The sequence below is a fragment of the Pogona vitticeps genome, chromosome 2 (genome assembly GCF_051106095.1).
Source record: "Pogona vitticeps strain Pit_001003342236 chromosome 2, PviZW2.1, whole genome shotgun sequence".
In the NCBI taxonomy this organism is placed as follows: Eukaryota; Metazoa; Chordata; class Lepidosauria; order Squamata; family Agamidae; genus Pogona; species Pogona vitticeps.
Window position 1 is genome coordinate 46,102,161 of NC_135784.1, and position 27,124 is coordinate 46,129,284.

The window sequence follows — 27,124 nt, forward strand, 5'->3', positions numbered from 1 at the left end:
TTTATATCAAGCCTTTCCTTAGAGTTGCTCAGAATTGTGCTTTACTGCCCATTTTACTGTCACAACTAATCTATGCGGTAAGGCAGACTGAGAATGGAACAAGTCCAAAATTCTCCAAGCAGGTTTTTTTTTTGGGGGGGGGATGAAGATTTGAACCCAGGTCTCCCTGGTACAAGCCAAAGCCTAGAACAACTATATCATAGCGGATAAGTGCAGGTCCATGTACTTCCTAGCACATAGTACAAACATCACAGGTGCCAAGCTCCGGCACAAATGAATGTCAGATCTTTGAGTGGCTGTTGTCCTTCATCCTCCTAGTTTTATCTTAGAAAAAGTAACCGCCATTTGACAATGTCAATTTCTATCCATGTCATCATCCTAGAAGACCAAATCTTGTTGACAGATTATAAAGAAAAATCTCAAGAAAACTGATTTCCCTTTGATGACCTCTTCATAGTTCCTCCTCACCTCTGCAACATATCCCATCCTTTCTAGCAAGATGTTATCAAACGCTGCCATTTGCAGGTACGGAGGGGCTGCCAAATAATCTAACCCTTGATTTGAATATGATTTAACCAAATCTGTATATAATTTAAATATTCATTATTTTGATTTGATTCATATGCACCCTAATATTGTCTAATGCTCCAAGGTGGTTATAAATGCACCTTGTGAGGTTTAATTCAATTGGCAATTTTATATATGTCTCATCATATGCAACACATTCTTCCATATTATTCAAGAAATGAAAAAATCTGTTTTTCTACAAATGTATTTTAGAAGCGGCTCTTTCCTGTTATTGAAAGAAAATTGTGTTTATTACTCCTTTAGCATAGTGTAAACTCATAAACGTCAACAGAGAGTACAAGGAAAACTGTCAACTAAATATTGTTTCCTTCATGAGCTGCTCTTCCAAGTCAATTACGCCTTTCAACTTCTGGGGCATTGTATGATAAACTGGCAGTAAAAATCATTCACATTAATATACCATGGTGCCTTGCCTGCAAAAGGTAATTAAAGAAGTAAATGACTCATAAGAATAGACATATTAGCTGCAAAATGAAAGGCAACTGAGCTGCCACATGAAAATATGTACCATTAAGATACTGCATTTTCATATTCCTGTAATCAGCTTCAGTAGACTAATGCTTATTTAATCCAGTTCTCCACTAAGTCCATCAACAACTGTTTTTTGCTGTTTTCTCCTTCACTGAACATTATGTGTGCAGGTTTGGAATAAATACTGCAATGAGATTTTTGCATACTCAATTGAAGAACTGGTTTTTACATTTAAAAAGAAAGAAAGAAAAAAGAGAAAATGGAACTATTTATTCCACTGTCTTTCTCACTCTTCTTTACATATGCAGAGGAAAGCGTAACACTCAAGGTTACAACAAATACATTTTCCGGCCAGATACAATTCAAAACCCAGTATCCATGCCTTCTGATTCACAATGCCATTAGTACAGAAGAAAGCTTAGCAGATCTTCCTTTTGCTACTTTTCCTCCATACCTTCATTTACAAAATATTATATAAACAAATCTTTTCATTACAACCAAAAGGCAAAAACAATTTATTCTAGCCCAGGCTTGTCCAACCTGCGGCCCGAGGGCCGCATGCGGCCCAGGTCGGCTCATAATGTGGCCCAGTGCAATATTTTATTTTTAAAGAAATTCCAAAGTTTCAAGTTACACTGCCGGCGCTTGCGGCTGGGGCATGTCACAACAGTAGAGGGGGAGAGAGGGAAGGAAGGAAGGAGTGGGAGGGGAGGGGAGAGGGGGGCTGCATGACTGCATTGTGCCATCCCCGTCAATAGGTGGACCCCCTCCCAGCCCCATAAAGCCACCGGAGTCGAAGCTGGCAGCCTCTGCTGTCTGAGATCGCAGCTGCCGGTAAGCGCACTTGGAGCGGGGCTGTGGAGGATGGCTAGGGCTGCCCCCCATGCGGCCCAAACCAAATTTATGTGAGGCCCAAACCAAATTTTCATCTTCTAATGTGGTCCAGGGAAGGTGAAAGGTTGGACACCCCTGTTCTAGCCCATTGTTAGAATAAACAAAACTTAAGATACCACAGAGAGTGAGAGCGAGAGAGTGTAACAAGATGATTCCGCACCAGAAGGGGCAATCCTGTTCATTCAAACACAACACAGATCAGAAGTATGCAAGGTGATGCCTTCTAAATGTTTGGGCAACAGCTCCCTGAATGCCTGACAACTAGCCATGCTGTCTGGAGCTTCTGGGAATGGTAGCCCCCAAACCTGGAAGGAATCAGGTTGCCCACCTATGCCATCAGTCATTTGGGGGTGCTCCTGCATGGACTGAAGTATGCATTAGTTTAGCTTTATAATAAGCATTACAATTTAAGTCGCATCAACACGACTACAAGCATGACAGAAAACTTGGGATAACTGTAGCACCTAACATGAAAGTGGTGGGTTGTGAGCCAATGCATCAGGCTTCACACGTGAAAGGTAACTGAAACCCTTCACAACTCCTTGCACCTCAAAGAGCATTTTTCCAGTCTTGCTTCTATGAGCTGTCACCAGATACTGAGAGCGGGGGCAAGACCTGCCTCAAAACAGATGAAAGCAGCATGAGAAATAAACAATGGCACTTTCCATTCTCAGCAGCAGTGCAGGTTTCAACACACTGGCATTGATGGAAAGGAAATATGTGTGCATGCCTGGTTGGGTGTACAAGCAAGAATATATGTGCTTGTGTCAGTTTATGTACCCCTGATTCTGAATAAAAAAAAGACACCCTGCTGACGTCTTCTAATAGTCATCTATAGAAGCCACATTTATTGATTTTGGGCCATTTTGCTATTAGATTATAGTGAGTCCAAGAAACAGATGTTGGGCTGGTCTTACTCAATGGGCTAAAAATACTGGAAGAGTCTTGCGGAAGGTGCCAAACCTTTTTTCTTTCCAAGCGGGTGGGGTGGGGGGGAGACATCCACTGGATCAATGAATGGATTTACCATCATCGCCTTGGAAAAGACCTTGATGTTGGGAAAGTGTGAAGGCAAGAGGAGAAGGGGACGACAGAGGATGAGATGGTTGGACAGTGTCACCTAAGCTACCAACATGAATTTGACAGAACTCCGGGAGGCAGTGGAAGGCAGGAGGGCCTGGCGTGCTCTGGTCCATGGGGTCACGAAGAGTCGGACACAACTTAACGACTAAACGATGACCGTCATGGCCAACTGCTCAGTCAAGTTCTTCAACACACATGGCTGGTTCACCAATAAGAGCTCTGATGTAGGCCTACTGAAGAAAAAAAATAAGCTGCTACACCTGGGTACACTACTAGAGCATGAGGAACTGAATCAAGCACTGACATAATGCATCCTGTCATCTGTTAAGAGCTACTTCATGTCAAGCTGGAAGTAAGGAATCTGTCCAGGATATATATGGTATAGCTCTGTATTGCTTCCAGTCACAAATATTATATGCTGGTACTATACAAAAACAAGGCTGAGTTTGAAGAATCTGTGACCCTGAACTAAGGCTATAATGAATACTCATCATTTTAAAAATGCCCGTGCTTTTCAAACATTTTGTCCTGGTAGATATTCTCTCCAAGATCCTTATAGTGACTGCAAGAACTCCTGGAGCAACAGTAGGGAAAAATACTGTCTAAAGGTGGGGTGTTCATCTGTCTGTTTGTATTTCTTGTCATTAATGCTGCTCATCTCAAATATCAAATCAGAAAAAAATTCAGCCAAGAGAATGTCTGAGAGGCGGGGGTCTCTCACACTTCCCCAGAGTTAGTGTCATAAACAGCTGATCTGCCAATGATCCTAGAACAGCAGTAGCCCTAATTCTCTTCCAGAAAAGGAATGGAGTGATCTAGAGTAGAGACCTTTTAAGGAGAATATGTCCTGCACATTTATCAAAGTGGGTGCCTAAACCAACTCTTGTACAGAAGCAGCAAAAATTATACAAGATCAACAAACAGATTTGTCCATGATATTTTCCTGTCATGACTGAGATATGAAGTTGTGGATATTTTGAATTAGTTCAAATCTCCATGGCCCAATGAACTGCATCCAAGACTATTGAAGGAACTGGCAGAAGAACTCTTAGAACTGCTGTCTGTTATTTTATCGAAACCATGGAAGGGGGGATGAAATACCAGATGATTAGAGGAGGGTTAATGTTGCTCCCATCTTCAGAAAGAGCAAAAAGGATAAACTTGGGAACTACACAGCAGCCAGCTCAACATTGTTCCCGGGGAAAATTTTGGAGCAGACTATAAAGGAGTCACTCTGCAAGCATCTTAAAACAATGCAGTAATAAATAGAAGCCAACATGAATTTCTCAAGAACAAATCCTGCCAGACCAGTTCTATCTCATTTTTTGAACAGATAATATCTCTGGTAGATTGTGGGAATGCTATAGATGTAATATATCTTCACTTCAGCAAAACTTTTGATAAAGTGCCCCATGATATTCTGATTATCAAACTAACTAGGTGTGGCCTAGATAGAACAATTGTCAGGTAGATACACAGTTGGTTACAAAATGCTACTCAGAAAGTGATTATCAATTACTCCTAAAACTGTAACAATAAGGTAACAGCAAGGTACCACAAGGTCAGTTCTGGGCCCTGCGCTCCTCAACATTTTTATTAATGACTTTGATGAGGGGGTGCAGAAAATGGTTACTGGTTACACAGAGAGAGAGAGATCAAAGTTGGCAGGGAAACCCTGAGGAGGGAAGGAAAAAAAATTCACAGAAAATCCCAGAGAAACCTGTGGGACCAAGAAACATCTAGATTCACAATCCTAAACTGAACACAGTCCTTAAATCCATATATTGCCTGTAAGATCCCAGTACATGTATGGATATATTTTGAATTTCTATCTTACATGTGGAAGAAGCCTGATTTCGCCTGATAAAACAGGGAGTTCAACTCATCTTTCTGTACATCAGAGGGAAAATTGAGAAAGCTTTGAACAATGAAAACAGGTGAGATGAAGTCGAAGTTACCCATCATTTCCATTGGCAAAACTAGGACATGCGGACTTAGGTGAAGAGTACCAGGAGAAATCTATACTGTATAAAATTTGGAAGCCTTGGACAGGCAAGCTTAGTTTTTCAGGCTCAGGCAAGGGATTGCAAACCCCAGCTTTTTGAAACTACACAGAGGGAGCAGGCCTCATGAGGCTATCTAATCACATGACACAAAAAATGTAAGAATATACTCTTTTGGCCAGCAGACAGAGTTCCTACCTTTTGTATCAATGTCATTGTGATAACTTCTTCAACGTTTCACTCTATAAATGCTAAAATCAACACTAGTCATAGTCTTCATTGAATACTAGTCACAATCTTTTTTATAAGGAGAAACAAAGTACAGTAACTGTGATATTTCAGTTTCAGACTATTTCTTAAAGACATCTGCAGTAATGTAGCTGAATTATTTTGGCAGCAGACAACTGAAGAAGCATGACAGAACCCAAAGTGAGACAAGAGAAGACCTTAAAGAAGCGTAGCCTGGTGAGAGATGATCAGAGTGTGCATAAGATTTCCTGAGGACAAGTCTATTATTTCTGGAAAGCTGTAAAAGAAGAATCAACATGACCTGGTTATGGTCTATGGGTAACTAAGAGAAAACAGCCAAGGAGAAAGTTAGAGCTGTGTGCCTGTTCAATAGGGTTGATAGTCACATTGTCAAAGGATAAATGAAGTACATGGGGGGGGGGAAGGGAATGGGAGGAAATGGAAGATGCTCCGTCTTGGACATATTGAACCTGTGACAATTAAGCACCACCAGTTGGAGATCTAGGATTAAAGTGAAGGGACAGTTTAAGAGCAGAGAGAGAAGCTGGTAATGAAAGCCATAGAGTGTGATGAGGTCATCAAGGCATTATGTATGGACAGAGAAGCAGGAGACCAAGAATAGATTACAACAGAGAGAAGTAAGGGAGAAACCTCTACACGCACACCTATAATCTTTACACAGGTGAGATAGTAACCAGCTAAAGGCAGAAACTCTGATACATGGGGATTAAAAGGGAACTACATTGGGAAGAATTATCAATTGTAACAAAGGTGGAGAAGAGGGTCAAGAAGCATGAGAATTGCACAGAAACCTTTTGATTTTATGAGAAGATAATTTGTGATTTTTGTTAGGGCAGTTTTAGTGGAATGCATAGCATGCAAACCAGAATGGAAGCACTGCGAGTGGATTTGGGCGGGGGGGAGCCAAGGGTGTGACAAGAAGCAGCATGACCGAGGAACTAGAAGTGGAGAAAGATGGAAGATAAGCCAAGGAATGGTTATTTGAGAACAAGGGACAAAGAGAAGGAGCAGAGAAGATGGGGAGGAAATGAGGAATAGTGATAGAGAAGATGGCAGCTACATCATGGAAAAGGATGAAATCTAGGGGGCAGAACTGGTCAAGCGAGATGGAAGAAAGAGAGGATAGAAAGAGAGGCAGGAGAAGGCACAAATGATGGGGGGGATAGAAATTAGAGATCTAATTTCAAACTATCTACATATGACTCAACAAAGGAAGCCATGTCTTTTACTTTGCAGGATCTGAGTAGGACTGTTAATCTTAGGACTTTTTGGAAACTTTTAATTTATAAGGATGCTATAAAGTTGGATGTTACTTGGCATCACATAACAACAACTCCTGGACACAGACAGAACATTGTGTCAGAGCATCTCAGCCCATGCCACCTGATCCACCCAGGCCAATCTCTTACAGGTGGCCACTTCAAGGGAGACAAAGAAGATTTCAAGGAGGAATCAAGCTTTCTTGGTAGTGGCCCACAGCTGTTAAAAGCCAGACTCCTCAAAGAAGTCTTCAAATAGATTCTCTCCCATCTGCAGAAATTATGAGCACAGTTTACCTGCTCGACACCAATTTATTGGGGATTTTGTTGGATTTGGGTTTGTTTTGTATTTAATCATGGTGGTGGGGAAATGTATTGGGGTTAGTAGTTTGTTAAGAGCTCTCAACACGTTTCTCAGCTTGCTAACTTGTTCCTGTGTAAAACTATGAACTCACTAAAAAGGAGAGGATTAATAAACCTACATTCTTCATATTATGATCTCAATATTTAACTGTATATCAAAGTACAGTGGTGCCTCGCTTAGCGACTGCTTCATTTAACGATGAAATTGCTTAGCGATGACTTTTTCGGAGCGATCTTGAGCTCTGTTTAACGATGGTTCCTATGGGCGATTTTCGCATAGCGATGTTTGGGACCATGCTTCACATAGTGATGACAGTTTGGGTCCCCCTGTTTCGCTTAACGATGGTTTTGACAGCCTCATGTTGGCTGTTTTTTAAATGTTTAAAAATGTTTTTAAAATGTTTAGAATGCTTGAAATCACAGGTGCACTTAATAAACCCTTTGTTAAACTAATTTGACTTTGTTCCGACTCTTTAAATTCGTTGTAATTTTTTTCCCCCATTGAGATGCATTGAATAGGTTTCAATGCATTTTAAATGGGAAACCGTGTTTCGCTTAACAGCGATTTTTGGGAACCAATTATCATCGTTAAGCGAGGCACCACTCTATATGTAGGTTATATTTTAATGATGTAAGCAACCTTTGTATACTCATTGTTTTTAGTTTTAAATGTTCTTTTTTAATGATGTAAGCCACCTTGGGTCCTTTTTAAATAAAATAAAATAAAGTTTTTAGAAATGGAGGTACCATCATTATTTATATTGTATTATTGCTTCCCCATTTTAGTAGACATACTTGATGTCCACAATTAATGAGCTCTAGTCTTTTTTCTCATTAAGGAACAAAGATGCTTCTGTGCTGGGTATAGAAAACCACTGTCAACAGAAAGCATTTAAACACAGAAGAATTCCCCTAATTACCTTAAAAGAGGATTTTTGGTATCTATGAACATAATAAGATCAAAAAATTAGCGCACTTGCCACATGTTACAAATATGCATTTAATAAACTTCAGGAGAATGTAATGTATTCTCCCCCCCCTCCCCAAAATAATGGAGACTTGTAGATATCACTTCTTACATTTTTTTGTAATTATCATGTTTATACTTGGCATAATGGAACTTCAGCACATAAATTATATTATGACTATGGGACATCATATCTGAAAGAGGAAAAATTAGAAGGTAGCTATTAGAGTATAAAATACCTTTACACTACAGTCGATTAGGATTCAAACATGTAATTAAGAAAGTCAGAAAGATAACCTCACTTTATACGGTAATTAGGGCTGTTGGAAATAGGATACCATCTCTTAAAGTGTTACAAATACACCACACCACTAAATAATCTGTACTGCTGGGAAAGAATACAATACTTGCTATCAAGGGCAAAGCTGCTATACACTGAGGTAACAGCAAATGACAGACTGTTGTTCAAGTCCATTAGCTGCTATGTGATAGGAGCACATTCACTAGCACACGACCTGTGAAAAATCTTAGATCTCTTTAAATCTTTGAATTGGATTGCTGCATTAATTCTTAAGAACTGCAATCCTTCAACCAAGTCAAATTACCCTCATTAACAGGGGGGAAAAACTGCCTCTGCAATGTTTTTTTTTTTAAAAAAAGATATTTATTACCTATAATCACTTTCCCTTACTGCTGCTAGAAGTATTAAAAATGAGTGGGGAAAACTTTGGGGGAGGGGGAGAAATCCAGACACTATTTCAGACATTAGGTGGGAATGTTAATAAACCCTGCAATCCTGTGTGGAAATTAAAATGGATACAGATAAAAGTATTGCAACAAACGCAATCTCAATTAATCTTGAGGAAAGGATAAAGATTTGGAATGATCTTTGTCTGCCACTGACACAAAGACAAAGGTGGGGTAAAAATTCTCCCATTATCTGAGCCCTTATTAGAATGCTACTTCATAATTAGACATGTTAGAAATATTGTCATCAACCAGAAGATTCATGTACTAACGAAAAACTCTCAGAAGCTGGTTCATGACTTTTACTGATTAACAACATCTGTCATTAATGTTTAACTCTCGTAAACATGCACAAGGGCATTCAGCATCCAATAAAGATTAAAACAAATATTTTGTTGTTCTGTTGTTTGCCCTTGTGGAGATCTGCGACGATCCCATGAATGTGCAGGAGGGTTAAAAACAACTAGGGAAGATAACAGAAGGGTATTTGTTCTTTGTAACAGGCAGTCTTGCTTTTCCAGCACGGTCGAATCGTTTATTAGAAAACAAGGGAAAAGTATTTGCAAGCCTCCCATTCTTTCATCACATGACTTCACAGACTTTTATAATATGAATAGTAATAAACCAAAATGCACACACATCTCAAGTTTGCATTAACTGTCAGGAGGTGTGTGTTGTACAAAACGGATTTATGGAAAGTAAATCATTACAAGACTTGATAGTGAAACACAGAGGTTCTGCCTCCAGATACAGCAATCAAAGCTAGTGCCCCTGCCAGGCTGAGTGATGTGAAAAGACAGGACTGTGTTCAGTAACACAGCCACATGCCCGACGTTTTCACTGGGAAGCTAGGTCTGTAATGCATGTTACTGTCTCTTCTTTATTTATGTGCACATATTTTCCAAAAACAAAAGTTACTCCCAATTAGAAATTACTGAGCTGGATTTGACTGCACGCAGGACTGGACGGACGGACAGACAGACAGACAGGAAGGCAGGCAGGCAGGTAGGTAGGTTATGCCAGCAATCCAATTTGAGATAAGTCTGTCTTGAAACCTGGTGGCCTTGATAGTTAAGAGTGCCTTTTACTAGCTTTGGCTACTTAGCAGCAGTCATCCTGGGCAGGGATAATTTGGCCACTACGATAACCTCCCAACAGGCTTAGACATGAGGTTGCCCTTGAAGATGACCTAGACACTTCAGCTAATGAAGAATGTGGCAGGCAGAATTATTACTGATATAGCCAGCTGGAATTATATTACAGCAGTTCCAAAGGGATAGTATTGGCTATATATTTACATCTTATTCAAGCTGATGGTCTCTGCCTTTAAAACCTTAAACATCTAGGGACTCACCAGTTGCAGGAGTAGCCTTCCCAATATCAGCTGGCCCATTCATTACTTTAAGATCTTCAGGCTCCCAGTACATAAGTGTGGGCAAAAGGAAGAGCTTTCTTGGCTGTGTCACCCCAACTGTGGGATACCTTCCTTGTGGAAATAAAACTCTCACCAATACCGCAAACCTTCTGACGCCAGCTTAAATGCCTTTTCTTTATTCAGTCACTTTAATTTGCTAATCTTGAATTTTTCTAAAAATGTATTTTCTGCTTTTTGTTTATGATGATATGTTTTGAAATTTTTATTGTTTTAATTCAAAATTTACATGTTATGGTGATCATATGAATGAAGTGAGGTTTACAAATAAAAGAGGTCAACTAGGAGCAGTAGGGCCTAAACAACTTAAATAGAAAATAACCATCATCAGATCTCCTGACATTTGAAATGTAAATGAAATGCCGTCACGGACCCTCTGAATTAGATCAACTGTGTAGTGCTATGACATGGAGATGTTAGCTCATATACTGTGGCTTCCACTGCAGAAATGTAGAATAATGTCTCCCTAGAATGAGTTTCAGAATGTCCATGACTACCAACATTGGCAGATCAGGCAGAACTGGTGATAATCAGTTTGAATTCTTCCCATTTAAAGTGCCACAAGCCTCGTTCTTTTGCTGCAGCAAACTAAACATAGTTAAGCCCTGCTCCTTTTCATACATTGCATATTTTAGCAGGAGGTCTGTTCTGAGAGTACTTCCTTAACAGGTCTCCTAACTTATTTATTTTATTTATTTAGAATATTTTTACCCCCACCTTTCTCCTTAAAAAGGACCCAAGGTAATTTACATTGTTACAATATAATATCTGAACTTAAAAACAGGACATAAACAAATACTAAAAAGGACCAAACGAATACTATGCTGGAAAAAAAAAGCAACATTAAAACAAATTCAAGGCAGTAAAGTACAACTATCTGTAGAAAATTTCTATAAAAATTTCTATCTATAGAAAAAGCTTTCTCTTCAAAGAGAAAGGTCTTTGTCTGCTTGGGAAAGAATACCAAAGACTGGGCCAGGCTGGCCGCCTGTGCAAAGGTTTCAAAGTATGGGGGCAATGACAGAGAAGGCCCTCTCCCATGTCCCCCACTAAATGTACCTGTGAAGGTAGTGGAACTGAGAGAAAGGTCTCTCTTGAGGGAAGTTATCTTAACACCTGAAAAGGCTTGTAATGGGAAGTGCGGTCTCTGAGATAGCTTGGACTCAAGCCTTTTAGGGCTTTACAGGTTAGAACCAGCACTTTGAATTGTGCCCAGAAATGGAGTGCCCTGAGGAGACACACTGGCAAAATATGGAGGCATAAACCAAACACTGAGTAACTTTTTCTTTGTAATGTGAATGTCCGCTTATATGTGTCTGTTCGTATGTGCATATGTGTAGAAGAGTACAAACTGTAGTTAAGGATATAATTCCTTTGTAAGTCAGTTATCTTTGGAAATCCCTTTCTCACCCCATGAAAGGTATTACCGTCTACATTATTCATATGCTGGCAAACTGGGTCTGCATCTATTAATGGATCCAGGATTGCTTAAGGTCCATGGTCACTTCAGACAGATGAAAATGTGACAGGTAAGGTACAATGTTCTATGGCATAATGAAAGAACACTCACTGGAAGTATTGTAAGAATACATTATTGCAGACTGGTTTAACTGGGTGTTTATTTCAACATCAAGTCCTCTTCATAATACTTGTCTTCTGAAATTGTGGTTTACAGTTTCAGTGGTGTACAAAGACAAGTCATACTGTTGAAACCTCAGTAAATGTAGTATATACCATATAGCTGGAGCACCCAACAAAGGTGACGAATCTAAGTACTGAAAATAAAACAGCATGCCAATCTAATGTTGTCATAAAATTCTACCTGTATAGTGTTTTAATATATATTATTTTATTTCCTACTCATTCTACAGAAATTTATCAGGTCATTTTATATTAATAATACATCAGCCATTATTAAATATTACATTAATCACCATATGCAAAAAAGTTTGAATATGTATATAAATATGATTACTCTAAAATATACTATTCGTGAATACTGGGAAACAACAATTTATATTTAACTGCAGGCCTACTGTAGTTGCTTATAATCATCATTTGTTTCTTTTATTTTAAGCAGTCATTCCTTCCTTCTTAAGTTGAAAGCTTCCAAGAGCAATTTACAAATGAACAGACTCAAGACAGGGAACTAGGGAGGGAATGCTTATTGGACATTTTTAAAATTTTGTTTTTAATAATAAGAATTATTATTCCAGAAAGCAAGACACCTATGTTCTTCTCCCAGTATAGTACTTCTGATGAAATTTTTTAATCAAATCTTACAAAATTAAAATGTACGAAGGAATGTAAGAAAGTGACATTTAAAGGGAAAAAATTAGTTGTCCATCATTTGGCACATGCACACGTGTATCTTTACTTCTATACAGTACTTCCACTTCTTCAGATGGGCATATTGGGTGCTTTCTAGTCATTTAAATATATATGTATCTGCTCCTCACATAGAACAGTTCTGACAAGGCTTGCATGCAGAGGGCTGATATAATAATTTTAAGCATTTGACTTGCTAGCCATTACCAACTGCCACTGACACATATCCTGAACAGAAATTTACATTAAAAAGTAAGTATATTCCCCTTACTCATACAACTTGAATCCTGTTAGCTCAAATGTAAGAAAAACAAAGAATGCTTTATATTAAAAATTTAAAGGATGGATATTCTCCGGACTATATTAATAGGACAATTCTGTAGAGATAAAAGAAAAGTTGTAGCTTAAACAAAGAAAGGGCCTGCCACCCCCACTTTTAATGTGACAAGTTACAACTATCTGTCTGAGAGAAACCAAAGCTCCTCATGTTGAAACATCAGGACTGCTGCACATATTTTCCAGGTAGATAAATACAAAAAACCCACATTTATTTAAAATGAAATAGATAAAGAAAAAGTGAATTTTTTAATTTGTATTTGTTTAATTGGCATTATCTTATTTCTGTTGTATGTTCCAGATAGATGTCTTGACATCTAGGGATAGTGCATTCTCCTGATTGAGAAGACAAGGCCAGTGTTGTGTCTTTACCAGGTGGAAGAACTCCCCACTCTCAAGACTAGAAGTCCCCAACCCCCGGTCCGCAGCCTGGTGCTGGTCCATGGGCCTGAGCCGGACTGGGCCGCGGAGAAATACCTCCCACTCCACCCCCGCGTGCACTCCCCCCACAAGCACTGCACCGCTCTTTGTGAATGTGCATGAGTGAGCATGTGCCTGCGTAAGTGCTGTGCCACCCTTTGTGCATGCGCACGAGCACACACACACGCTCCTTCACACATGTGCACAAGTGCAGGGGGGTGTTCTGCCTTCTCCAGCTGGTCCGCGGGGCTAAAAAGGTTGGGGACCGCTGCACTAGACCACTAAAATAGTAGGAAGTTTCTTATATTACCTGATCAGCTTTATTAACATGGACTAACAGGCAAACTTCTTGACCAATTTTAAGAGTTTATAAATTATGGAGGACAAGAGAGGCACAGCCTTGTGGCAATCTACCCAGGAATCTTATGCATAAAACGTTTATAGATGAGCCAATTTGTGTATTAATACTCCTCAACAAGAACTGAGAATATATTTTCTCTATGTAACTAGGATCCATGCAGAAAACTGAACCCAGTGCTATCAGTCAAGGATATTAGGTTTAATGCCCAATAAAGGCCAGCGTGATCCTGAAAAAAAAATCTTTCTAGATATTCAAGAGTTGATCTGTCTTAACTTCCATCTCCCTCCCGCTTCCAATTCAGTTAAAAGCCCTCCTGATAGAGTTCTTCATGTTGTGGCCAAACACATTTTCCCTTATGATGTGCAACACATCATTTGCTAGCAGCCCATCTTCTAGGAAGTGTAGCCTGTGGTCCCAAACTCCAAATCCCTCATGTCAGCAGCACCTTCATAGTCACTTCAAGTATTTTCCTTGATACTGTTGACCACGGCATCCTCGTGGGACAGCTTTCCGACTTGGGGATGGGTGGCCTGGCTCTTGCCTGGCTCTGGTGGTTCTTGGAGGACCATTCCCAGAGAGTCCAGCTTGGAAAGAATGTATTGGCCCCAAGGCTCCTCAACTGTGGGGTGCCGCAGGGCTCGATCATTTCTCCAATGCTGTTTAATAGCCTTTTGAGGCCGCTGGGAGGGGTCATCCAAGGTTGAGGTGCTTCATGTCATCAGGATGCTGATGAAATGTAGCTCTTCATCTCCTTTTTTCCAACAGCAGTGGATGCCGTTGCATCCCTTGAGTGATGCCTGTGGGGTGTACCGCAATGGATGCAGGAGAACAGACTGAGTCTGAACCCGGACAAGACAGAGATCTTGAAGGTGGGTGCCCCTCCTATCAGTGGTTTGGGAAGCTCCCTCTCTTTTGGGAAGGGCAACTCTCAGCACAAAGAATGTGGTCCTCAGCTTGGGGGTCCATCTTGACCCAGCGCTTACCATGGAGTCCCAGGTAGCGTCTGTGGTCCACATCGCCTATCTACATCTTCAGTAGATTGCCCAGCTGTGCTCCTATCTTGATGTTGGGACGCTCACCACTCTAGTCCATGCACTTGTAATCTCAAGATTAGACTACTGTAATGTGCTCTACTCATTGACTATGCAAAAGCCTTTGACTGTGTGGACCACAACAAACTATGGCACGTCCTTAAAGAAATGGGAGTGCCTGACCACCATATCCATCTCCTGAGAAACCTATATGTGGGACAGGAAGCAACAGTTAGAACTGGCTATGGAACAACTGATTGGTTCAAAATTGGGAAAGGAGTACGACAAGGCTGTATATTGTCTCCCAGTTTATTCAATTTATATGCAGAATACATCATGCGGAAGGCTGGACTGGAGGAATCCCAAACCGAAATTAAGATTGCCGGAAGAAATATCAACAACCTCCGATATGCAGATGACACCACTCTGATGGCAGAAAGTGAGGAGGAATTAAAGAACCTTGTAATGAGGGTGAAAGAGGAGAGTGCAAAAAACGGTCTGAAACTCAACATCAAAAAAACTAAGATCATGGCCACTGGTCCCATCACCTCCTGGGAAATAGAAGGGGAAGATATGGAGGCAGTGACAGATTTTATTTTCCTGGGCTCCATGATCACTGCAGATGGAGACAGCAGCCACGAAATTAAAAGACGCCTGCTTCTTGGGAGGAAAGCGATGACAAATCTTGACAGCATCTTAAAAAGCAGAGACATCACCATGCCAACAAAAGTCCGAATAGTCAAAGCTATGGTTTTTCCTGTCGTGATGTATGGAAGTGAGAGCTGGACCATAAAGAAAGCAGACCGCCGAAGAATTGATGCCTTTTTTAATTGTGGTGCTGGAAGAGACTCTTGAGAATCCCCTGGACTGCAAGGAGAACAAACCTATCAATTCTAAAGGAAATCAACCCTGAGTGCTCACTGGAAGGACAGATCCTGAAGCTGAGGCTCCAGTAATTTGGCCATCTAATGAGAAGAAAAGACTCCCTGGAAAAGACCCTGATGTTAGGAAAGTGTGACGGCAAAAGGAGAAGGGGACGACCGAGGATGAGATGGCTGAACAGTGTCTGCGAAGCAACCAACATGAATTTGACACAACTCCGGGAGGCAGTAGAAGATAGGAGGGCCTGGCGTGCTCTGGTCCATGGGGTCACGAAGAGTCGGACACGACTAAATGACTAAACGACAAACGAATGTGCTCTACATGGGACTGCCCTTGAGACTGATGCAGAAACTACAAATGGTCCAGAACATGGCTGCCAGACTATTAACCGGGGTGAAAAAAAATCACATTTCCCCCACTCTGGTGGCCTTACACTGGTTGCCCATTCGTTCCCCCATATGTAAGGTATTAATGCTTACATATAAAGCCCTAAACGTTTTAGGACCTCGATACCTGGCAAAGCGCCTGCTCCTACCTAGCTCTACTCGTGTCACTCAATCTAGCCGGGCTAGGCGGCTGAGGGGCTTGACCATGAGAGAGGCCTGGAAAGAGAGAACTAGAAACTCGGCCTTCTTGGCAGTGGCCCCTCGCCTCTGGAACATCTTATCCCTGAGATTTACCTGGCACTCTCGCTGGGAGTTTTCAAGAACAAACTGAAGACTTGGCTCTTCAAGCAGGCCTTCCCCCCTTCCATCACTTAGCTTCCTGTGTTTTACCATCTTGACTTTGCTCATCTCTCTCTCTCTCTCTCTCTCTCTCTGGATATTGGTTTTAATTCTTGGTTTTATATTGCTCAGACTGTAAGTTGCCCAGAGTAGATTTGTTTAGAATCTAGATGAGCGGTGTAAAAGCCAAATAAATAAATAAAATAAATTCCCTTTCTATTCCTTTTCTGAGTACTGGTAGGATGGACAGGAATATGTCTGGGCTTCAGAGTCTTCAGATTTCTTTCCTAGAGCTTCAAAGTCTGAAGTGATTTCTTTGTAGTTCCTCTTGGCTGTGTCTTTTGTTCCCACGTGGAGGGGAAGAATGAAGAATATGATACAAAATATAGATTATCTTTCACCATACCACCTGATGGTTAAAAATATAGTATGCAAGCTCCCAAACAAATGTTCTTCTTCAGGCAGGGATACTGGAAACCAAAATAAAGTACAATTAAAAGTTGCCACATGTCCAGGCGGTTGATTACTAGTCTGTAGCTTCTCCAGAAATAGAAAGTTCGTGAAGAAATATGCTGTTAACATTTATTGATTACATGGAAAACAGGATTTTCTGAATGCTGAGCATAATGAATATGTTTGTTCAGAAAAAAATAATTGAAAGACAAGCTGCAAACCAATTTTAAATAAAACATATTCATATGCTGTGTGGAGAGCTTGCAGATTTTATTCCATACTGCTTTTTTCTGTAGAGGCTCAATATTTACTGCTAGCCTTCAAATTCACTTTCATATTTGTGCCCGCAGAACTGTTTGCACATTATATATCTAGATATACTCAAGGTATCCAACACTTGGGAAGAAGGATATTTTCTTTGTACAGAATAAGCATACATGCTACAAGTGCATGCATGCACGCGCATGCAGACACACATGCACATGTGTGTAAAAATTGGAACAAGAGAAAATATATTTTTGCTTAAAATATAAACATGTATTCACCTTCTGAGTGTTCCAAATGATCTATCTGAGAAGGTACTTGCAATATCCCCCAGAAATCTGTAAGATAAGGTAAGGGGTTTGCATATTATACAGGGACAGCTCACTCACTGATTAACAGCCAGGCAGTCCTAATATGTACCATAAGGGGAGTCTCACAAACATGGATATTCAATTCAAGGATAGCTCTTCACAGAACTATGATTCCTCAACTTCTACTTCTGCATGAATTGTGGTTTAGACAGGTGCTCAAACAGATGCTTAGGTGGTTGCTAGTTATCTATATTTAGATACTTGCTATCTAGATAGTGCAGATACTTGCCGCCATTTTGGACTTACACAATCAGCCATATTAAATAGGTCATAGCTTTACTCCTTGCTGTGGATATACCAAATATTCTTTTGCTTTTACCTCTGCTTGGTGAACGGTGTGAGAGTTTTTTTATATTGGACGCTACAGAAATTTATTCAAACAAAATCAATAAAATCAGGCAAACAGAAAAAAGCAATATTGACATAACTTTTAAAAAACCTTGATAGGTAGTTGGCATTCTTTCAGTCCAGAGGAAGGCTAAAATCCACTTCATTTGCCTGCTTTGAGTACTATCTGAAAGCACAACAATGCGCTGAAAGCGAGCAGATTTATCCAGCGCATGAATGAGTATGCCTCAGAACGCTAAGGAAGACATGATATAAACACATTAATCAATTCATTAATTAACCAAAACAAGTAATGAGAGATTCAGAGGAAATAGCTGATGGAATAAACGTAAGATATTGGATGAAGAGAAAGCCAGTGAGAATGAAGAAAAAGTCTGCAACCTGTGCCTTGTATTTGAACTCATTTCTAACTCTTAACGTTGCGTTATAAGCGAGCATTTAGTGACATACAATGAATGCAAAAGAGGATACAAGAAACTGGTTGAAATGCACCAAGCAGTATCTTGAACCCAGGACTCCAGGGGACAGTTTTCTGCACCTTACACCCCTACCATCAATTCTCTGGGCCTTCAACCAACCAATCAGACTAGGATCTGTAAAGCTGGTTACTATGCTGGTGAATGCTTGGGTATGGTCAGCAGAGCTTATGGTCAGCCTACCTCCTAACCTAAGCTGCATCAGGCCCTAAAATATTCTTCCTTCTAGACAGATATTTCAGCCTCAGCAATTCATTTCACCTGACACCTGCGATTCCTTCTTCAATCAGGTATTTGGCCTGCAGCTCTAACTGAGTGAACTGAGGCTAGTCAATCTGATACAATCTAAATCACTGGGTTGTTGAAGGAAAATAGTTAACAAGTAAAGCATATAGTCCTTCCCTCTGCTGATAGAAATATTTTAAATATACAGTCCATCGGACTTATACTTGGCCTTGTTCTGTGTGGCATATGCTTATTAATATTACTATGAAAAGTCAGATATAGCTGACTTTTTAACCAGCAGATGGTCATAATAGCTTGAATCTGGTTTGCCAAGCAGTTTCAGAACCCTTTTAATTTCCTTTCATATTTTTCTTTTATTTTAGACTTTTTCCTTGGTGCATTGTCTTATACATGTTCACCCGCAATACATTCCGCATAAATGTATCCCCTCAAGGATAAGAGATGAAATGATTGGTGGTGAGGTGGGCGACAACAAAGCAGAAAAAACAAACAACCCTCTTACTTCAAATTCTACTCTGTTGTTGCCAAATCTTACTATGTATTTAAAAGTTGAAAGTTAAAACATAAAAATTGATAGGATAACAAAGCTTCTCCACATATTTCAGTGGAATGTATCTCAAAATCCATTTTTGGAGGGGGTCAGATTTATTTTTGAAGAGAATATGAGGATTCTCCTCATTTCTTCCAAAGGATTGTATTTTAATACAGAATACTTGAGAACCAATAAAAAAGGCAATTTAAGTATACCTCTAGTGTGTCACCAATCACCATAAAGGCCTGGAGGCTCCCACATACCCTACTGCAGTACAATAGGTTTGCCACCCTGCTGGTTTCCAATTGGCACCCTCCCCTCCACATGTTATTATCACACACACACATACACACGTTAGACTGCAATATTCTTGCTTCACTCACAGTTGACTGCATTTTCTGCTGCTAAACTTTGCCTCATGTAAAGTGACCACAGAAACATACCCTGATTCTAGTATATTGATATCTGATGGTATTATGGGAAAAAACAGCTCTTCCATTGATAGCAACAGGGTCAAGATTCTGTCTATGAGGAAGAAGTATCTTTGAAAAGCATGGGTGTAACAGAAGACCGCTGAGAGAACGCCCACAATATTCCTTTTCTCAGTGATTTTGAATTAATGGTCATAAAAATAATGAGCACGTATAAATGATGCTTACCTCACGAACATGTATCTATTGTTCCTGTTCTGTGCATAAGTGTCTCCAGCTTCAATAATGCCCTTTTAAATGGATAACTGTTAAATTAATATATCTGCTAAAAGAATCAATTTTTGTGCACTCCAAGGTTATGTGTTTAACAGACTTCGATAATTCAATGAAAAATTGAGCCAGCAATGATTTGCAGGCTAAATGAATGTTAAATACTTCCAAGGACTGGACAAACAAGTTGACAGCAACATTTTTATGGGTTCACTTCCTTCAAGGAAACTTAAAGAGACTTTTTTTTTATTGCTGTGAATTCTAGACACCTTTTCTGTTCCTCAGCATCTGTTTGAAATATGGAGTAGACAATTGCTTTTTTGGCTCCTACTCAGGTGGTTGAAATACAGGACAAACAGACTACTGTATATAAGCTTTCCTCCAGCAATGAAAATTTTATTAACTCTCTTGCATAGCAAACTCTGCTGCCTAGCTTCCAATCCCCACAGAATCATCAAGGAATGTGGCTAGTTATTAATTCTGGTGGTCAAGAACAGGGTGGATATGTTGAGACTTGTCTGCAATATGTAACCTCACATTTCAAAGAGTTATACAGGGAAAGGGGAAAAATAAATCAATTCAATTTTGGTCATCATTCACATGTATAGAATTCAAAACTAAAAACTGCCTATGTGCATAAATATGTCACTCCTCTTGAGAATGTTTAGCCAAAATAAACTAAGTAAAGAGTAAAGAGGTGCAGAATGCTCATTAAAGATCATGAACTTGCCCACCCAGTCTTTAAACTGTTAATAGATGATAGTACTATTTTCAAAAAGATGTACGTAATAATTGTCCTATTGCCTACATTATTAACAATATGTAGCGGAAAAGAAGCATAAAAATACATTAAAATAAAATAAAGATCAATGTATTCGCGAAGGCTTTCAGGGCCGGGATCTAATGGTTGTTGTGGGTTTTTCGGGCTCTTTGGCCGTGTTCTGAAGGTTGTTCTTCCTAATGTTTCGTCAGTCTCTGTGGCCGGCATCTTCAGAGGACAGCACTCTGAAGATGTACCAGAGCACTATTAAACACAGACAAATTCTCTTCTGAAATTCTTTAAGAAGAATATACAACATACAATATTTATTTTATTTATTTATTTATTTATTTATTCAATTTATATGCCGCCCAAACTACCCAGAGGTCTCTGGGCGGCTTACAATAATTAAAATTCAATACAGCAAAAGATAAAATAATTAAAATACAATTAAAATACAATTAAAATTGCCATCAGACCCACAGCTAATATTATTTCAGTTAAAAGCCTTCTGGAACAGGAAGGTTTTGACCTGGCGCCGAAATGTCATCAGCGTCGGCGCCAGACGAATCTCAGTCGGGAGGGCATTCCATAGTCTGGGGGCAGCTGCCGAAAAGGCCCTTTGTCTACAAGCCGTCCCTCTTACCTCCTTAAGGGACGGCTCTTTCAAAAGGGCCCCCTGGCTAGATCTTAACTGCCGGGTAGGTTCATATGGAAGGAGGCGGTCCTTCAGGTATCCAGGGCCCAAGCCGTTTAGGGCTTTATATGTCAAAACAAGCACTTTGAATTGGACCCGAGCAGCAACTGGTAGCCAATGTAACTTATACAGAATCGGCTTGATATGTTCCGTGGCAGCTGCACCACTCACCAGCCGCGCAGCTCGATTCTGGACCAGTTGCAATCGCCGGACCGTCTTCAAAGGCAGCCCCACGTAAAGCGCATTGCAGTAATCTATGCGGGATGTTACCAGTGCATGTGTGACTGTCATGAGACTCCGCTCGTCCAGGTAGGGCCGTAGCTGGTATAATTTCCGCAGCTGAAGGAAGGCGCCCCTGGCCACCGAGTCCACCTGGGCTTCCAGTGTTAGACTGGGGTCCAGGAGCACCCCCAAGCTGCGGACCCTGTCCCTTAGGGGGAGTGCAACCCCATTCAGGGCAGGGAAATGGCCCTCCAGCCTGTCCGGCGAAGCACCCACTAACAGCACTTCCGTCTTGTCTGGATTGAGTTTCAATTTATTAACCCTCATCCAGTCCATTATCAGGTCCAGACACGAGTTCAGCACAGAAACCGCCTCACCTGGATTGGTGGAAAACGAGAGGTAGAGCTGAGTATCGTCAGCATATTGCTGACTCCTCAGCCCAAACCTCCTGATGACCTCTCCCAGCGGTTTCATGTAGATGTTGAACAGCATGGGGGACAGTATTGAGCCCTGAGGAACCCCATGACATAAATGCCATGGGGCAGAGCAACTGTCCCCCAGCACCACCCTCTGGACACGGTCAGCCAGGAAGGAGCGGAACCACTGTAAAACAGTGCCCCCAACTCCCAACCCAGCCAGCCTATCCAGAAGGACACCATGGTCGATGGTGTCGAAAGCCGCTGAGAGGTCCAGGAGTATCAACAGGGTCACACTCCCCCTGTCTCTCTCCCGGCAAAGGTCATCGTACAGGGTGACCAAGGCAGTCTCTGTACCAAAACCCGGCCTGAAACCCGATTGAAATGGATCCAGAAAATCCGTTTCATCCAGCAGCGCCTGGAGTTGCCCGGCCACAACCCGCTCCAACACCTTGCCCAAATAAGGGAGGTTTGCCACTGGTCGGTAGTTGACCACCAGCCTTGGGTCCAGGTTAGGCTTTTTAAGGAGTGGTCGAATCACCGCCTCTTTCAAGGCGGTAGGGACCACTCCCTCTCTCAGAGAGGCATTCACGGCCTCCTGGACCCAGGTGCGAACCCCCCTGGCTGATCTTCCAATTAGCCAGGATGGGCAAGGGTCGAGCGGAGTGGTGGTAGAACGGACAGATCCAAGCACCCTGTCCACATCATCAGGTCTCAACAATTGAAACTCATCCATTAATACTGGACCTAAGCACGGCGCACTGGACACATCCTCTGATTCTGCAGTAACTGTGGAGTCCAACCCACTGCGAATCTGAGCGATTTTTCCCTCAAAATGTATGGCAAACTCATCACAGCGAGCTGATGAGCAGTCCGGGACCTCCACCGGATTTCCCGGTTGAAGAAGATCCCGGACCACCCGAAACAGCTCTGCTGGACGACATTCTGAGGAAGCAATACGGCTGGAGAAATATTGCCGTTTCGCCAGCCGTATTGCCACGAAATAGGCCCGATAATGGGCTCTAAGTCGTGTTCGATCGGACTCCCAGCGGGATTTCCTCCACCTGCGCTCCAGCCGTCTCCCCTCTCGCTTCATCGCCCGCAGTTCAGAAGTATACCAGGGAGCTGTCTGGGCTCGGCGAGCAGGGAGAGGACGCTTAGGCGCAATCGTGTCAACCGCCCGGGTCATCTCCCTATTCCATAGGGTGACCTGAGCTTCGACAGGAGCGCCGACCATATCAGACGGATAATCCCCCAGAGCATTCAGGAATCCATCTGGATCCATTAGTCTCCGAGGGCGGATCATCTTAATAGATCCCCCACCCTTGCAGAGGGAAGAAGACGCTAATAGACTGAACTTGACCAGGAAGTGGTCTGACCATGACAATGGGGTCACGACCAGCCCCTCCACATCCAAACCACCATCTTCCAGTCCCGTTGAGAAAACCAGGTCCAAGGTGTGGCCCTTCTCATGCGTCGGACCGATGACACATTGAGACAGCCCCATGGTTGTCATGGTGGCCATGAAGTCCTGAGCCGCCCCAGTCAAGGCAGCCTCGGCATGGATGTTGAAGTCCCCCAGCACCAACAGCCTGGGAGTCCTCAACATCAGGTCCGAGACTACCTCTGTCAGCTCAGGCAGGGAGACTGTTGGTACGCAGCAGGGTGGGCGGTACACCAACAGAATCCCTAACCTGTCTCGCGAGCCCAACACACAATACAGGCCCTCGAGACCTCCTCTCAAAGGGACAGGAAGCCTGGTCAAGGAGATAGAACTCCTATAGACTATAGCAACTCCCCCTCCCCGACCCTCCGAGCGACCCTGGTGCTGGACTGAGTACCCAGGCGGACATAGCTGGGAGAGGGGAACACCACCCTCCTCTCCCACCCAGGTCTCAGTAATGCACGCCAGGTCAGACCCCTCATCCAGAATTACATCATGGATGAGGGCAGTTTTATTTTGTACTGACCTGGCGTTCATCAACAGCACCGTGTGGCTCGAGGGTTTGCTGATATGGTCGCCTGATACCATCTGGTTGGGGGTAGAACTAGAAGAGGGGATAGATGTAAGATATCTAACCTCTCTTCTCCTACGCGGGCATGTCCTACCCCCACCGCCATTCCTTCCCCTACCCAGCACCACCTCAATGGCTGCCCCCTCCAACACCCTCCCCCCTTCCTGTTCCATTAGATCCACTGTGGGTCTCTTCTTCATTGATGGCAATTAATAACAATTTAAAAACATTTAAAACATATATAAAATAAAACTTTTCTAAAGCCCCTTCTCTCCCTCCCAGCCATGTAGCTCATGTTGAGAGGGGGATGAGGCAGCCAGGAGCAGCAGGGCCTGATCCTGCAGGCACAGGGGAAGGTTGAGCCAGCTCCCTTGAGAAAGGGCTGGCATCCAACAGGGGCCCGACCACAGTTCCACTGCCTCTCACCCAGTGGGCTGTGGCCGGCAGATGGTCTCTTGTTCCCTCTATCAGCAGGCACGCTCGTCCGGTCAGGTCCCAAAGGAAGCTCCGGTTAAAACCTTTCTCTCCCCCTGGGCCAGGTGGCCGGTGTTGGTAGGGGATGAGGCAGCCGGGAGCAGCAGGGCCTGATCCTGCCAGCACAGGGGAAGGTTGAGCCAGCTCCCTTGAGAAAGAGCTGGCATCCAACAGGGGCCCAACCACAGTTCCACTGCCTCTCACCCAGTGGGCTGTGGCCGGCAGATGGTCTCTTGTTCCCTCTATCAGCAGGCACGCTCGTCCGGTCAGGTCCCAAAGGAAGCTCCGGTTAAAACCTTTCTCTCCCCCTGGGCCAGGTGGCCGGTGTTGGTAGGGGATGAGGCAGCCGGGAGCAGCAGGGCCTGATCCTGCCAGCACAGGGGAAGGTTGAGCCAGCTCCCTTGAGAAAGAGCTGGCATCCAACAGGGGCCCAACCACAGTTCCACTGCCTCTCACCCAGTGGGCTGTGGCCGGCAGATGGTCTCTTGTTCCCTCTATCAGCAGGCACGCTCGTCCGGTCAGGTCCCAAAGGAAGCTCCGGTTAAAACCTTTCTCTCCCCCTGGGCCAGGTGGCCGGTGTTGGTAGGGGATGAGGCAGCCGGGAGCAGCAGGGCCTGATCCTGCCAGCACAGGGGAAGGTTGAGCCAGCTCCCTTGAGAAAGAGCTGGCATCCAACAGGGGCCCAACCACAGTTCCACTGCCTCTCACCCAGTGGGCTGTGGCCGGCAGATGGTCTCTTGTTCCCTCTATCAGCAGGCACGCTCGTCCGGTCAGGTCCCAAAGGAAGCTCCGGTTAAAACCTTTCTCTCCCCCTGGGCCAGGTGGCCGGTGTTGGTAGGGGATGAGGCAGCCGGGAGCAGCAGGGCCTGATCCTGCCAGCACAGGGGAAGGTTGAGCCAGCTTCCTTGAGAAAGAGCTGGCATCCAACAGGGGCCCAACCACAGTTCCACTGCCTCTCACCCAGTGGGCTGTGGCCGGCAGATGGTCTCTTGTTCCCTCTATCAGCAGGCACGCTCGTGCAACATGGTCTCCAGTGCCTCTTCCTTTTTCAAATCTGGCTTGAACCTCTGACATTTCTCTTTCCTCATATGGTAAACATCTTTGGTGTAAAACTTTGAGTATCATTTTGGTTGCATGGAAAATTAATACAATCATCACATAGTCATCCAGAGTTTTGGGATTTGTTGTCACCAGTATGCTTACAACACCCAACTCTATCTCTCCTTTCCATCCAAATCCAAGGAAGTTGTTTCAGTTCTAAATCAGTGTCTGGTATCGGTAATGGACTGGATAAGGGTCAATAAAATGAAATTTAATCCAGAGGTGCTACTGGTCGGTCGAAAACCAGATCAAGGAATAGGATTGCAGCCTGTGCTGGATGGGGTTACACTCCTTCTGAAAACACAGGCCTGCAACTTGGGGATGTTTCTGGTTTCATCTCTGAGCCTGGAGCCCAGATTTCAGTAGTGGCCAGGAGTGCTTTTGCACAGTTAAAACAAGTGTGCCAACTGTGCCCATTTCTTGAGAGATCTGATCCTGCCACAGTGACACACGCCCCAGTTACATCTCGGCTGGTTTACTGTAGCACATTCTACATGGTGCTGTCTTTAGAAACAGTTTGGAAACGCCAGATGCTGCAGCCAGATTGTTAAATGGGGCTGGTTACATAAAACATATAACTCCCCTGTTACACCAGCTACACAGGCTGCTGATCTTGGCACAATTCAGAGTGCTGTTTTTAACCTATAAAGCCCTAAACAGCTTGGGTCCAAACTATCTAAAAGACCACATCTCCTTCTATGAGCCTGCCTGAACATTAATTTCATCAGTGGAGGCCTTTCTCACCACTTTTACAGGTGCCCTTGGTGGGGGCACGGGAGAGGACGTTTTCTGTTGCTGCTACCAGAATCTGGAATTTCCTCCCATGGGAGACGAGACTGGCCCCATCTTTGTAATCCTTTCGCAAGCAGGCAAAGACCTTTCTATTCAGGCAGGCTTCTCCTTAATGACTGGTGGTCTGAGAGGGGATTTAAAATGAGCTGCTGTTCCCTGTTGTTTTACATGTGTTTTAGTATCGATTTTATTTACTATTTTAATATAATAGTTATTTAATTCTTTTAAAATATTTGTATACTGCTTTTAGCTATACTGTTTTTTAATTATGTAATCTGCCTTGGGCCCTTTTAAGAGACAAGCAGGATAAAATATTTCAAGTAAGTAAGTAAGTAAGCAAGCAAGTAAGCAAGCAAGCAAGCATGCATGCATGCAAGCATGAATGTATGTATGTAATATATTTTCCCTCTTTTTTCATTTCAAAGTCAGTAATTCATATTTCTGACATAGTAACTACATTTGTTTTGCAACTTCATGCTTTCTCTGAAAAGCAGCACCTGATCAATTGGGCTTTAGATAAGTTGCCTCTAGGCATGGGATTTTTTAAAATTGTTTTTCACCAGCTAGAATACTGGTAGTTTTAGCCAATACATCCAAATTCTCAAAAGAGTTTCAGGATACTCACCTATTCCTCTCTGCAGTGAATGCTATTAAGCACAGGGAAAGGAAATGTATAGAGTTTTCTAAACTCCATGGTAACAGCTTGGGCATGGCATTTTTTGAGAGGCACTTTCTACAGAGTCTAATGAACAGAGAAATTTTGTTGTTTAGTCAGTAAGTCGTGTCCGACTCTTCGTGACCCCATGGACCAGAGCACGCCAAGCCCTCATGTCTTCCACGGCCTCCCAGATTTGGGTCAAATTCATGTTGGTCGCTTCAGTGACACTGTCCAACCATCTCATCCTCGGTCACCCCCTTCTCCTCTTGCCTTCACTCTTTCCAACATCAGGGTCTTTTCCAGGGAGTCTTCTCTTCCCATGAGAACCAGGGAGATTATCATCCCCATATACTTTCAAAAATGTTGAAAAGTATGATGTGTCCTGATTAGGGCACATCATGAGAAGGCAGGATTCTCTCGAAAAAACAATAATGCCAG

The 27,124-nt window shown here is 42.7% G+C and overlaps 1 protein-coding gene across 31 annotated transcripts in view; it reads right to left on the bottom strand.

The window, feature by feature from the left end:
- Positions 1-27,124, bottom strand: part of FOXP1 (forkhead box P1) — a 689,964-nt gene that overhangs the window by 218,175 nt on the left and 444,665 nt on the right. For 5 of the 31 annotated variants that reach the window (XM_078385145.1, XM_078385135.1, XM_072989427.2 and 2 more), the window contains exon 1: positions 1-2,029. This exon is cut by the window's left edge. The exons of the other annotated variants lie outside the window; for them this stretch is intronic. The gene's annotated coding sequence lies outside the window, so the exon portion shown is untranslated. Of the gene's footprint in view, positions 2,030-27,124 lie in introns of those variants that run through there. 31 annotated transcript variants of the gene reach the window in all.